Source organism: Lepisosteus oculatus, unplaced genomic scaffold (assembly GCF_040954835.1).
Source record: "Lepisosteus oculatus isolate fLepOcu1 unplaced genomic scaffold, fLepOcu1.hap2 HAP2_SCAFFOLD_45, whole genome shotgun sequence".
Lineage (NCBI taxonomy): Eukaryota > Metazoa > Chordata > Actinopteri > Semionotiformes > Lepisosteidae > Lepisosteus > Lepisosteus oculatus.
The window spans coordinates 617501-630000 of NW_027167988.1; the positions used below are offsets into that span (position 1 = coordinate 617501).

General features: G+C 49.0%; 17 non-coding genes across 17 annotated transcripts; all 17 read left to right on the top strand.

Annotated features, from left to right (window-relative positions):
* The first annotated feature begins 558 nt into the window (after window positions 1–558).
* trnas-aga (transfer RNA serine (anticodon AGA)) lies at window positions 559–640 on the top strand. The gene has a single exon. It is a non-coding gene; the product is annotated as a tRNA-Ser (tRNA).
* Window positions 641–853: 213 nt separating this feature from the next.
* Window positions 854–924, top strand: trnag-gcc (transfer RNA glycine (anticodon GCC)). Its single transcript has one exon. It is a non-coding gene; the product is annotated as a tRNA-Gly (tRNA).
* Window positions 925–1483: 559 nt separating this feature from the next.
* trnai-aau (transfer RNA isoleucine (anticodon AAU)) lies at window positions 1484–1557 on the top strand. Its single transcript has one exon. It is a non-coding gene; the product is annotated as a tRNA-Ile (tRNA).
* Window positions 1558–2827: 1270 nt separating this feature from the next.
* On the top strand, window positions 2828–2909 carry trnas-aga (transfer RNA serine (anticodon AGA)). The gene has a single exon. It is a non-coding gene; the product is annotated as a tRNA-Ser (tRNA).
* A 213-nt stretch (window positions 2910–3122) lies between these two features.
* Window positions 3123–3193, top strand: trnag-gcc (transfer RNA glycine (anticodon GCC)). The gene has a single exon. It is a non-coding gene; the product is annotated as a tRNA-Gly (tRNA).
* Window positions 3194–3752: 559 nt separating this feature from the next.
* On the top strand, window positions 3753–3826 carry trnai-aau (transfer RNA isoleucine (anticodon AAU)). Its single transcript has one exon. It is a non-coding gene; the product is annotated as a tRNA-Ile (tRNA).
* Window positions 3827–5084: 1258 nt separating this feature from the next.
* Window positions 5085–5166, top strand: trnas-aga (transfer RNA serine (anticodon AGA)). Its single transcript has one exon. It is a non-coding gene; the product is annotated as a tRNA-Ser (tRNA).
* A 213-nt stretch (window positions 5167–5379) lies between these two features.
* Window positions 5380–5450, top strand: trnag-gcc (transfer RNA glycine (anticodon GCC)). The gene has a single exon. It is a non-coding gene; the product is annotated as a tRNA-Gly (tRNA).
* Window positions 5451–6009: 559 nt separating this feature from the next.
* On the top strand, window positions 6010–6083 carry trnai-aau (transfer RNA isoleucine (anticodon AAU)). Its single transcript has one exon. It is a non-coding gene; the product is annotated as a tRNA-Ile (tRNA).
* A 1270-nt stretch (window positions 6084–7353) lies between these two features.
* On the top strand, window positions 7354–7435 carry trnas-aga (transfer RNA serine (anticodon AGA)). Its single transcript has one exon. It is a non-coding gene; the product is annotated as a tRNA-Ser (tRNA).
* Window positions 7436–7648: 213 nt separating this feature from the next.
* Window positions 7649–7719, top strand: trnag-gcc (transfer RNA glycine (anticodon GCC)). The gene has a single exon. It is a non-coding gene; the product is annotated as a tRNA-Gly (tRNA).
* Window positions 7720–8278: 559 nt separating this feature from the next.
* trnai-aau (transfer RNA isoleucine (anticodon AAU)) lies at window positions 8279–8352 on the top strand. Its single transcript has one exon. It is a non-coding gene; the product is annotated as a tRNA-Ile (tRNA).
* Window positions 8353–9622: 1270 nt separating this feature from the next.
* On the top strand, window positions 9623–9704 carry trnas-aga (transfer RNA serine (anticodon AGA)). Its single transcript has one exon. It is a non-coding gene; the product is annotated as a tRNA-Ser (tRNA).
* Window positions 9705–9917: 213 nt separating this feature from the next.
* trnag-gcc (transfer RNA glycine (anticodon GCC)) lies at window positions 9918–9988 on the top strand. Its single transcript has one exon. It is a non-coding gene; the product is annotated as a tRNA-Gly (tRNA).
* Window positions 9989–10547: 559 nt separating this feature from the next.
* Window positions 10548–10621, top strand: trnai-aau (transfer RNA isoleucine (anticodon AAU)). The gene has a single exon. It is a non-coding gene; the product is annotated as a tRNA-Ile (tRNA).
* A 1270-nt stretch (window positions 10622–11891) lies between these two features.
* Window positions 11892–11973, top strand: trnas-aga (transfer RNA serine (anticodon AGA)). The gene has a single exon. It is a non-coding gene; the product is annotated as a tRNA-Ser (tRNA).
* Window positions 11974–12186: 213 nt separating this feature from the next.
* On the top strand, window positions 12187–12257 carry trnag-gcc (transfer RNA glycine (anticodon GCC)). Its single transcript has one exon. It is a non-coding gene; the product is annotated as a tRNA-Gly (tRNA).
* The last annotated feature ends 243 nt before the right edge of the window (window positions 12258–12500 follow it).

Consider the following 12500-nt stretch of genomic DNA (forward strand, 5'->3'; position numbering starts at 1 on the left):
AGAAGAATGTTGGGGGTGCACGCTTCAAGGCGCCTTACAGCTGTAGGGAGTGATTCGAGACGATTCGTGGCGTGTGCTCGTTCCCATATACCGTACGCCCCGGGGTGCAGTGCTAGGATGATGTACAATACCGCTTGGGCACGTAACGGCGTTATATGCAAGGTTTTCGTTTGTTCGTTTTGTTTTGCTCTGCTTTGCTTTGTTTTGCTTTCCATCGCGTTGGTAAGAGCGTAAATAAAAAGGCGATTCCTGCGTCTACCACTAATGTAAGAGCTATTTCAAGTGCGACGTGGTGCGGCTTTTCAAATGCTTGTGGGCATTTCTCTGTTGTTGATTCTTTTTTTGTGTGTAACAAAGTGGCATTTTCATGTCCGGACGGGGAGACTTTATCATTCCGACATGAAGCCACCCTTAAGTCCTCTGAGGCGTGTCTGTCTGCAAGGCTTGTATTTTGGAAATGTTTTTTTGAAACGGAGAACGACTTTGAAATAGGCTTCCGCCGGCGCCTCGCGATCCAGGTAAGATTGTAGCAAGAACGCAGCGGCAGTGGGGCTTGCTGTAGTCGTGGCCGAGTGGTTAAGGCGATGGACTAGAAATCCATTGGGGTCTCCCCGCGCAGGTTCGAATCCTGCCGACTACGTTATCCGCCTCCAGTCGGTGTGTTTCGGCGCAAGCAAAGAAGCGCGCCTCTTTGCTGTTCCTGGTGGTTTTAAAACGCCCAATCGCTTGTACCCGCTGCCTTGGAAATAAGTTCTTCAGCGTCCGCGAATGGCATTTTGCAGCTGGAAGCAGATGTCGACGCGTTTTGCACAGAGCACCAAAAAAGCGTCTTTTTTGAAGGCCCAGGCACTGAGCATTGGTGGTTCAGTGGTAGAATTCTCGCCTGCCACGCGGGAGGCTCGGGTTCGATTCCCGGCCAATGCAGTGGCTTTTGCAGCGAGCGGCTCCATCACTTGCATCCCCTTGCAACTCGCAACTCAAAAAACCCACTGAAGCTAAGCAGGTGTGAGCCAGGTCAGTACCCGGATGGGGGTGAGCTACAGGGGAAAACAAAGCTTCCAGCTGGAAGCGGTGTCAATGGTGCCGGCGGTGGGGCGCTCACCCTGAGGTCTGTGCGGGTCCCAATGCCCCAGTATAGTGACGGAGATGCTGTGTTGTAAAAGGGCGCTGTCTTTTGGATGAGATGTAAAACCGAGGTCACAGCGCTCTGTGGTCATTCAAAATGACCACCAAAACCTTTGACAAAAGCTCTTGGTCATTGATGGTCTTCAATAATGCTTCTCCTTTAGGTACATTTTAAATCAGCTGAAAAATGCTGTGAAATGGGGGGGCACTTCAGGCCAGTGTAGGATTTGGGTTACAAGAACCATGAAACTGCACGAGAAAGCCCGTACACTGAATTACACGGCTTTCTATTCAAAGGAGGACAAAAGAAATTCCCTGAGTTCGATTTCTTGCAGCACAGAGAGGAGCACTGTTGTGAGGCCGGTTAGCTCAGTTGGTTCGAGCGTGGTGCTAATAACGCCAAGGTCACGGGTTCGATCCCCGTACTGGCCAGGTCCTTTTCTCCTCTCTTACCAAAGCTGTTAGGTTCCTTTCCGTGGTGAGAGGGGTTGTCATGCAACGCTGCCACATAGTGCCGACAGACAAGAGTGTTGCGGGAGAAGAGAAAAGTGTTTGAAGATTTAAGAGTGTCTTAGGTGGAGCCAAAATCAAGTGTCACAAATACAAGTGGGAGGATTTCCAATGTTTAATATGGTAAAAATAAGCGGAAGTTATCTGCCGGTCCGGCACAGTCTGCCATGCTTTTGTCATATACTGTAAAGTGGTGTCGAACTGGGTGTCGAACTGGAGCCTCACCATTTGCATATGTGAGGCTCCAGTTATACATCGAGTGTCACATTAAATGACAAAAATGAAGAGAGTTAAAGCAGCTGGAGAGGTTTTCTTACAACTTTTGAGCTGACACAGTTTTGGAAAATGTTTCCTTCACGCTGCACTGTACAACATAGGCAGCCAAGAGTCTCCAAAACAAAACAGAATTGACAGATAGGAGAAAATTCCCACTCATCCTGAAGTTCCCAAAATCCAGCACTGAGCGTAAACAAAGTGTCTAAGTAGCGTGGGAATGCTAACCCTAACCCTAGCTGGAGTTTGAGCAATCCAGCACTGAGCGTAAAAAGATGAGTCAAAGTAACGTCTAATCGGATTAGTTTCCTTAGAGCTGGTTCAGAGTCTGCTCAAGAGTTTACCTTTCACACATGCGCAAAGAAGAATGTTGGGGGTGCACGCTTCAAGGCGCCTTACAGCTGTAGGGAGTGATTCGAGACGATTCGTGGCGTGTGCTCGTTCCCATATACCGTACGCCCCGGGGTGCAGTGCTAGGATGATGTACAATACCGCTTGGGCACGTAACGGCGTTATACGCAAGGTTTTCGTTTGTTCGTTTTGTTTTGCTCTGCTTTGCTTTGTTTTGCTTTCCATCGCGTTGGTAAGAGCGTAAATAAAAAGGCGATTCCTGCGTCTACCACTAATGTAAGAGCTATTTCAAGTGCGACGTGGTGCGGCTTTTCAAATGCTTGTGGGCATTTCTCTGTTGTTGATTCTTTTTTTGTGTGTAACAAAGTGGCATTTTCATGTCCGGACGGGGAGACTTTATCATTCCGACATGAAGCCACCCTTAAGTCCTCTGAGGCGTGTCTGTCTGCAAGGCTTGTATTTTGGAAATGTTTTTTTGAAACGGAGAACGACTTTGAAATAGGCTTCCGCCGGCGCCTCGCGATCCAGGTAAGATTGTAGCAAGAACGCAGCGGCAGTGGGGCTTGCTGTAGTCGTGGCCGAGTGGTTAAGGCGATGGACTAGAAATCCATTGGGGTCTCCCCGCGCAGGTTCGAATCCTGCCGACTACGTTATCCGCCTCCAGGCGGTGTGTTTCGGCGCAAGCAAAGAAGCGCGCCTCTTTGCTGTTCCTGGTGGTTTTAAAACGCCCAATCGCTTGTACCCGCTGCCTTGGAAATAAGTTCTTCAGCGTCCGCGAATGGCATTTTGCAGCTGGAAGCAGATGTCGACGCGTTTTCCACAGAGCACCAAAAAAGCGTCTTTTTTGAAGGCCCAGGCACTGAGCATTGGTGGTTCAGTGGTAGAATTCTCGCCTGCCACGCGGGAGGCTCGGGTTCGATTCCCGGCCAATGCAGTGGCTTTTGCAGCGAGCGGCTCCATCACTTGCATCCCCTTGCAACTCGCAACTCAAAAAACCCACTGAAGCTAAGCAGGTGTGAGCCAGGTCAGTACCCGGATGAGGGTGAGCTACAGGGAAAAACAAAGCTTCCAGCTGGAAGCGGTGTTAATGGTGCCGGCGGTGGGGCGCTCACCCTGAGGTCTGTGCGGGTCCCAATGCCCCAGTATAGTGACGGAGATGCTGTGTTGTAAAAGGGCGCTGTCTTTTGGATGAGATGTAAAACCGAGGTCACAGCGCTCTGTGGTCATTCAAAATGACCACCAAAACCTTTGACAAAAGCTCTTGGTCATTGATGGTCTTCAATAATGCTTCTCCTTTAGGTACATTTTAAATCAGCTGAAAAATGCTGTGAAATGGGGGGGCACTTCAGGCCAGTGTAGGATTTGGGTTACAAGAACCATGAAACTGCACGAGAAAGCCCGTACACTGAATTACACGGCTTTCTATTCAAAGGAGGACAAAAGAAATTCCCTGAGTTCGATTTTTTGCAGCACAGAGAGGAGCACTGTTGTGAGGCCGGTTAGCTCAGTTGGTTCGAGCGTGGTGCTAATAACGCCAAGGTCACGGGTTCGATCCCCGTACTGGCCAGGTCCTTTTCTCCTCTCTTACCAAAGCTGTTAGGTTCCTTTCCGTGGTGAGAGGGGTTGTCATGCAACGCTGCCACATAGTGCCGACAGACAAGAGTGTTGCGGGAGAAGAGAAAAGTGTTTGAAGATTTAAGAGTGTCTTAGGTGGAGCCAAAATCAAGTGTCACAAATACAAGTGGGAGGATTTCCAATGTTTAATATGGTAAAAATAAGCGGAAGTTATCTGCCGGTCCGGCACAGTCTGCCATGCTTTTGTCATATACTGTAAAGTGGTGTCGAACTGGAGCCTCACCATTTGCATATGTGAGGCTCCAGTTATACATCGAGTGTCACATTAAATGACAAAAATGAAGAGAGTTAAAGCAGCTGGAGAGGTTTTCTTACAACTTTTGAGCTGACACAGTTTTGGAAAATGTTTCCTTCACGCTGCACTGTACAACATAGGCAGCCAAGAGTCTCCAAAACAAAACAGAATTGACAGATAGGAGAAAATTCCCACTCATCCTGAAGTTCCCAAAATCCAGCACTGAGCGTAAACAAAGTGTCTAAGTAGCGTGGGAATGCTAACCCTAACCCTAGCTGGAGTTTGAGCAATCCAGCACTGAGCGTAAAAAGATGAGTCAAAGTAACGTCTAATCGGATTAGTTTCCTTAGAGCTGGTTCAGAGTCTGCTCAAGAGTTTACCTTTCACACATGCGCAAAGAAGAATGTTGGGGGTGCACGCTTCAAGGCGCCTTACAGCTGTAGGGAGTGATTCGAGACGATTCGTGGCGTGTGCTCGTTCCCATATACCGTACGCCCCGGGGTGCAGTGCTAGGATGATGTACAATACCGCTTGGGCACGTAACGGCGTTATACGCAAGGTTTTCGTTTGTTCGTTTTGTTTTGCTCTGCTTTGCTTTGTTTTGCTTTCCATCGCGTTGGTAAGAGCGTAAATAAAAAGGCGATTCCTGCGTCTACCACTAATGTAAGAGCTATTTCAAGTGCGACGTGGTGCGGCTTTTCAAATGCTTGTGGGCATTTCTCTGTTGTTGATTCTTTTTTTGTGTGTAACAAAGTGGCATTTTCATGTCCGGACGGGGAGACTTTATCATTCCGACATGAAGCCACCCTTAAGTCCTCTGAGGCGTGTCTGTCTGCAAGGCTTGTATTTTGGAAATGTTTTTTTGAAACGGAGAACGACTTTGAAATAGGCTTCCGCCGGCGCCTCGCGATCCAGGTAAGATTGTAGCAAGAACGCAGCGGCAGTGGGGCTTGCTGTAGTCGTGGCCGAGTGGTTAAGGCGATGGACTAGAAATCCATTGGGGTCTCCCCGCGCAGGTTCGAATCCTGCCGACTACGTTATCCGCCTCCAGGCGGTGTGTTTCGGCGCAAGCAAAGAAGCGCGCCTCTTTGCTGTTCCTGGTGGTTTTAAAACGCCCAATCGCTTGTACCCGCTGCCTTGGAAATAAGTTCTTCAGCGTCCGCGAATGGCATTTTGCAGCTGGAAGCAGATGTCGACGCGTTTTCCACAGAGCACCAAAAAAGCGTCTTTTTTGAAGGCCCAGGCACTGAGCATTGGTGGTTCAGTGGTAGAATTCTCGCCTGCCACGCGGGAGGCTCGGGTTCGATTCCCGGCCAATGCAGTGGCTTTTGCAGCGAGCGGCTCCATCACTTGCATCCCCTTGCAACTCGCAACTCAAAAAACCCACTGAAGCTAAGCAGGTGTGAGCCAGGTCAGTACCCGGATGAGGGTGAGCTACAGGGAAAAACAAAGCTTCCAGCTGGAAGCGGTGTTAATGGTGCCGGCGGTGGGGCGCTCACCCTGAGGTCTGTGCGGGTCCCAATGCCCCAGTATAGTGACGGAGATGCTGTGTTGTAAAAGGGCGCTGTCTTTTGGATGAGATGTAAAACCGAGGTCACAGCGCTCTGTGGTCATTCAAAATGACCACCAAAACCTTTGACAAAAGCTCTTGGTCATTGATGGTCTTCAATAATGCTTCTCCTTTAGGTACATTTTAAATCAGCTGAAAAATGCTGTGAAATGGGGGGGCACTTCAGGCCAGTGTAGGATTTGGGTTACAAGAACCATGAAACTGCACGAGAAAGCCCGTACACTGAATTACACGGCTTTCTATTCAAAGGAGGACAAAAGAAATTCCCTGAGTTCGATTTTTTGCAGCACAGAGAGGAGCACTGTTGTGAGGCCGGTTAGCTCAGTTGGTTCGAGCGTGGTGCTAATAACGCCAAGGTCACGGGTTCGATCCCCGTACTGGCCAGGTCCTTTTCTCCTCTCTTACCAAAGCTGTTAGGTTCCTTTCCGTGGTGAGAGGGGTTGTCATGCAACGCTGCCACATAGTGCCGACAGACAAGAGTGTTGCGGGAGAAGAGAAAAGTGTTTGAAGATTTAAGAGTGTCTTAGGTGGAGCCAAAATCAAGTGTCACAAATACAAGTGGGAGGATTTCCAATGTTTAATATGGTAAAAATAAGCGGAAGTTATCTGCCGGTCCGGCACAGTCTGCCATGCTTTTGTCATATACTGTAAAGTGGTGTCGAACTGGGTGTCGAACTGGAGCCTCACCATTTGCATATGTGAGGCTCCAGTTATACATCGAGTGTCACATTAAATGACAAAAATGAAGAGAGTTAAAGCAGCTGGAGAGGTTTTCTTACAACTTTTGAGCTGACACAGTTTTGGAAAATGTTTCCTTCACGCTGCACTGTACAACATAGGCAGCCAAGAGTCTCCAAAACAAAACAGAATTGACAGATAGGAGAAAATTCCCACTCATCCTGAAGTTCCCAAAATCCAGCACTGAGCGTAAACAAAGTGTCTAAGTAGCGTGGGAATGCTAACCCTAACCCTAGCTGGAGTTTGAGCAATCCAGCACTGAGCGTAAAAAGATGAGTCAAAGTAACGTCTAATCGGATTAGTTTCCTTAGAGCTGGTTCAGAGTCTGCTCAAGAGTTTACCTTTCACACATGCGCAAAGAAGAATGTTGGGGGTGCACGCTTCAAGGCGCCTTACAGCTGTAGGGAGTGATTCGAGACGATTCGTGGCGTGTGCTCGTTCCCATATACCGTACGCCCCGGGGTGCAGTGCTAGGATGATGTACAATACCGCTTGGGCACGTAACGGCGTTATACGCAAGGTTTTCGTTTGTTCGTTTTGTTTTGCTCTGCTTTGCTTTGTTTTGCTTTCCATCGCGTTGGTAAGAGCGTAAATAAAAAGGCGATTCCTGCGTCTACCACTAATGTAAGAGCTATTTCAAGTGCGACGTGGTGCGGCTTTTCAAATGCTTGTGGGCATTTCTCTGTTGTTGATTCTTTTTTTGTGTGTAACAAAGTGGCATTTTCATGTCCGGACGGGGAGACTTTATCATTCCGACATGAAGCCACCCTTAAGTCCTCTGAGGCGTGTCTGTCTGCAAGGCTTGTATTTTGGAAATGTTTTTTTGAAACGGAGAACGACTTTGAAATAGGCTTCCGCCGGCGCCTCGCGATCCAGGTAAGATTGTAGCAAGAACGCAGCGGCAGTGGGGCTTGCTGTAGTCGTGGCCGAGTGGTTAAGGCGATGGACTAGAAATCCATTGGGGTCTCCCCGCGCAGGTTCGAATCCTGCCGACTACGTTATCCGCCTCCAGGCGGTGTGTTTCGGCGCAAGCAAAGAAGCGCGCCTCTTTGCTGTTCCTGGTGGTTTTAAAACGCCCAATCGCTTGTACCCGCTGCCTTGGAAATAAGTTCTTCAGCGTCCGCGAATGGCATTTTGCAGCTGGAAGCAGATGTCGACGCGTTTTCCACAGAGCACCAAAAAAGCGTCTTTTTTGAAGGCCCAGGCACTGAGCATTGGTGGTTCAGTGGTAGAATTCTCGCCTGCCACGCGGGAGGCTCGGGTTCGATTCCCGGCCAATGCAGTGGCTTTTGCAGCGAGCGGCTCCATCACTTGCATCCCCTTGCAACTCGCAACTCAAAAAACCCACTGAAGCTAAGCAGGTGTGAGCCAGGTCAGTACCCGGATGAGGGTGAGCTACAGGGAAAAACAAAGCTTCCAGCTGGAAGCAGTGTTAATGGTGCCGGCGGTGGGGCGCTCACCCTGAGGTCTGTGCGGGTCCCAATGCCCCAGTATAGTGACGGAGATGCTGTGTTGTAAAAGGGCGCTGTCTTTTGGATGAGATGTAAAACCGAGGTCACAGCGCTCTGTGGTCATTCAAAATGACCACCAAAACCTTTGACAAAAGCTCTTGGTCATTGATGGTCTTCAATAATGCTTCTCCTTTAGGTACATTTTAAATCAGCTGAAAAATGCTGTGAAATGGGGGGGCACTTCAGGCCAGTGTAGGATTTGGGTTACAAGAACCATGAAACTGCACGAGAAAGCCCGTACACTGAATTACACGGCTTTCTATTCAAAGGAGGACAAAAGAAATTCCCTGAGTTCGATTTTTTGCAGCACAGAGAGGAGCACTGTTGTGAGGCCGGTTAGCTCAGTTGGTTCGAGCGTGGTGCTAATAACGCCAAGGTCACGGGTTCGATCCCCGTACTGGCCAGGTCCTTTTCTCCTCTCTTACCAAAGCTGTTAGGTTCCTTTCCGTGGTGAGAGGGGTTGTCATGCAACGCTGCCACATAGTGCCGACAGACAAGAGTGTTGCGGGAGAAGAGAAAAGTGTTTGAAGATTTAAGAGTGTCTTAGGTGGAGCCAAAATCAAGTGTCACAAATACAAGTGGGAGGATTTCCAATGTTTAATATGGTAAAAATAAGCGGAAGTTATCTGCCGGTCCGGCACAGTCTGCCATGCTTTTGTCATATACTGTAAAGTGGTGTCGAACTGGGTGTCGAACTGGAGCCTCACCATTTGCATATGTGAGGCTCCAGTTATACATCGAGTGTCACATTAAATGACAAAAATGAAGAGAGTTAAAGCAGCTGGAGAGGTTTTCTTACAACTTTTGAGCTGACACAGTTTTGGAAAATGTTTCCTTCACGCTGCACTGTACAACATAGGCAGCCAAGAGTCTCCAAAACAAAACAGAATTGACAGATAGGAGAAAATTCCCACTCATCCTGAAGTTCCCAAAATCCAGCACTGAGCGTAAACAAAGTGTCTAAGTAGCGTGGGAATGCTAACCCTAACCCTAGCTGGAGTTTGAGCAATCCAGCACTGAGCGTAAAAAGATGAGTCAAAGTAACGTCTAATCGGATTAGTTTCCTTAGAGCTGGTTCAGAGTCTGCTCAAGAGTTTACCTTTCACACATGCGCAAAGAAGAATGTTGGGGGTGCACGCTTCAAGGCGCCTTACAGCTGTAGGGAGTGATTCGAGACGATTCGTGGCGTGTGCTCGTTCCCATATACCGTACGCCCCGGGGTGCAGTGCTAGGATGATGTACAATACCGCTTGGGCACGTAACGGCGTTATACGCAAGGTTTTCGTTTGTTCGTTTTGTTTTGCTCTGCTTTGCTTTGTTTTGCTTTCCATCGCGTTGGTAAGAGCGTAAATAAAAAGGCGATTCCTGCGTCTACCACTAATGTAAGAGCTATTTCAAGTGCGACGTGGTGCGGCTTTTCAAATGCTTGTGGGCATTTCTCTGTTGTTGATTCTTTTTTTGTGTGTAACAAAGTGGCATTTTCATGTCCGGACGGGGAGACTTTATCATTCCGACATGAAGCCACCCTTAAGTCCTCTGAGGCGTGTCTGTCTGCAAGGCTTGTATTTTGGAAATGTTTTTTTGAAACGGAGAACGACTTTGAAATAGGCTTCCGCCGGCGCCTCGCGATCCAGGTAAGATTGTAGCAAGAACGCAGCGGCAGTGGGGCTTGCTGTAGTCGTGGCCGAGTGGTTAAGGCGATGGACTAGAAATCCATTGGGGTCTCCCCGCGCAGGTTCGAATCCTGCCGACTACGTTATCCGCCTCCAGGCGGTGTGTTTCGGCGCAAGCAAAGAAGCGCGCCTCTTTGCTGTTCCTGGTGGTTTTAAAACGCCCAATCGCTTGTACCCGCTGCCTTGGAAATAAGTTCTTCAGCGTCCGCGAATGGCATTTTGCAGCTGGAAGCAGATGTCGACGCGTTTTCCACAGAGCACCAAAAAAGCGTCTTTTTTGAAGGCCCAGGCACTGAGCATTGGTGGTTCAGTGGTAGAATTCTCGCCTGCCACGCGGGAGGCTCGGGTTCGATTCCCGGCCAATGCAGTGGCTTTTGCAGCGAGCGGCTCCATCACTTGCATCCCCTTGCAACTCGCAACTCAAAAAACCCACTGAAGCTAAGCAGGTGTGAGCCAGGTCAGTACCCGGATGAGGGTGAGCTACAGGGAAAAACAAAGCTTCCAGCTGGAAGCGGTGTTAATGGTGCCGGCGGTGGGGCGCTCACCCTGAGGTCTGTGCGGGTCCCAATGCCCCAGTATAGTGACGGAGATGCTGTGTTGTAAAAGGGCGCTGTCTTTTGGATGAGATGTAAAACCGAGGTCACAGCGCTCTGTGGTCATTCAAAATGACCACCAAAACCTTTGACAAAAGCTCTTGGTCATTGATGGTCTTCAATAATGCTTCTCCTTTAGGTACATTTTAAATCAGCTGAAAAATGCTGTGAAATGGGGGGGCACTTCAGGCCAGTGTAGGATTTGGGTTACAAGAACCATGAAACTGCACGAGAAAGCCCGTACACTGAATTACACGGCTTTCTATTCAAAGGAGGACAAAAGAAATTCCCTGAGTTCGATTTTTTGCAGCACAGAGAGGAGCACTGTTGTGAGGCCGGTTAGCTCAGTTGGTTCGAGCGTGGTGCTAATAACACCAAGGTCACGGGTTCGATCCCCGTACTGGCCAGGTCCTTTTCTCCTCTCTTACCAAAGCTGTTAGGTTCCTTTCCGTGGTGAGAGGGGTTGTCATGCAACGCTGCCACATAGTGCCGACAGACAAGAGTGTTGCGGGAGAAGAGAAAAGTGTTTGAAGATTTAAGAGTGTCTTAGGTGGAGCCAAAATCAAGTGTCACAAATACAAGTGGGAGGATTTCCAATGTTTAATATGGTAAAAATAAGCGGAAGTTATCTGCCGGTCCGGCACAGTCTGCCATGCTTTTGTCATATACTGTAAAGTGGTGTCGAACTGGGTGTCGAACTGGAGCCTCACCATTTGCATATGTGAGGCTCCAGTTATACATCGAGTGTCACATTAAATGACAAAAATGAAGAGAGTTAAAGCAGCTGGAGAGGTTTTCTTACAACTTTTGAGCTGACACAGTTTTGGAAAATGTTTCCTTCACGCTGCACTGTACAACATAGGCAGCCAAGAGTCTCCAAAACAAAACAGAATTGACAGATAGGAGAAAATTCCCACTCATCCTGAAGTTCCCAAAATCCAGCACTGAGCGTAAACAAAGTGTCTAAGTAGCGTGGGAATGCTAACCCTAACCCTAGCTGGAGTTTGAGCAATCCAGCACTGAGCGTAAAAAGATGAGTCAAAGTAACGTCTAATCGGATTAGTTTCCTTAGAGCTGGTTCAGAGTCTGCTCAAGAGTTTACCTTTCACACATGCGCAAAGAAGAATGTTGGGGGTGCACGCTTCAAGGCGCCTTACAGCTGTAGGGAGTGATTCGAGACGATTCGTGGCGTGTGCTCGTTCCCATATACCGTACGCCCCGGGGTGCAGTGCTAGGATGATGTACAATACCGCTTGGGCACGTAACGGCGTTATACGCAAGGTTTTCGTTTGTTCGTTTTGTTTTGCTCTGCTTTGCTTTGTTTTGCTTTCCATCGCGTTGGTAAGAGCGTAAATAAAAAGGCGATTCCTGCGTCTACCACTAATGTAAGAGCTATTTCAAGTGCGACGTGGTGCGGCTTTTCAAATGCTTGTGGGCATTTCTCTGTTGTTGATTCTTTTTTTGTGTGTAACAAAGTGGCATTTTCATGTCCGGACGGGGAGACTTTATCATTCCGACATGAAGCCACCCTTAAGTCCTCTGAGGCGTGTCTGTCTGCAAGGCTTGTATTTTGGAAATGTTTTTTTGAAACGGAGAACGACTTTGAAATAGGCTTCCGCCGGCGCCTCGCGATCCAGGTAAGATTGTAGCAAGAACGCAGCGGCAGTGGGGCTTGCTGTAGTCGTGGCCGAGTGGTTAAGGCGATGGACTAGAAATCCATTGGGGTCTCCCCGCGCAGGTTCGAATCCTGCCGACTACGTTATCCGCCTCCAGGCGGTGTGTTTCGGCGCAAGCAAAGAAGCGCGCCTCTTTGCTGTTCCTGGTGGTTTTAAAACGCCCAATCGCTTGTACCCGCTGCCTTGGAAATAAGTTCTTCAGCGTCCGCGAATGGCATTTTGCAGCTGGAAGCAGATGTCGACGCGTTTTCCACAGAGCACCAAAAAAGCGTCTTTTTTGAAGGCCCAGGCACTGAGCATTGGTGGTTCAGTGGTAGAATTCTCGCCTGCCACGCGGGAGGCTCGGGTTCGATTCCCGGCCAATGCAGTGGCTTTTGCAGCGAGCGGCTCCATCACTTGCATCCCCTTGCAACTCGCAACTCAAAAAACCCACTGAAGCTAAGCAGGTGTGAGCCAGGTCAGTACCCGGATGAGGGTGAGCTACAGGGAAAAACAAAGCTTCCAGCTGGAAGCGGTGTTAATGGTGCCGGCGGTGGGGCGCTCACCCTGAGGTCTGTGCGGGTCCCAATGCCCCAGTATAGTGACGGAGATGCTGTGTTGTAAAAGGGCG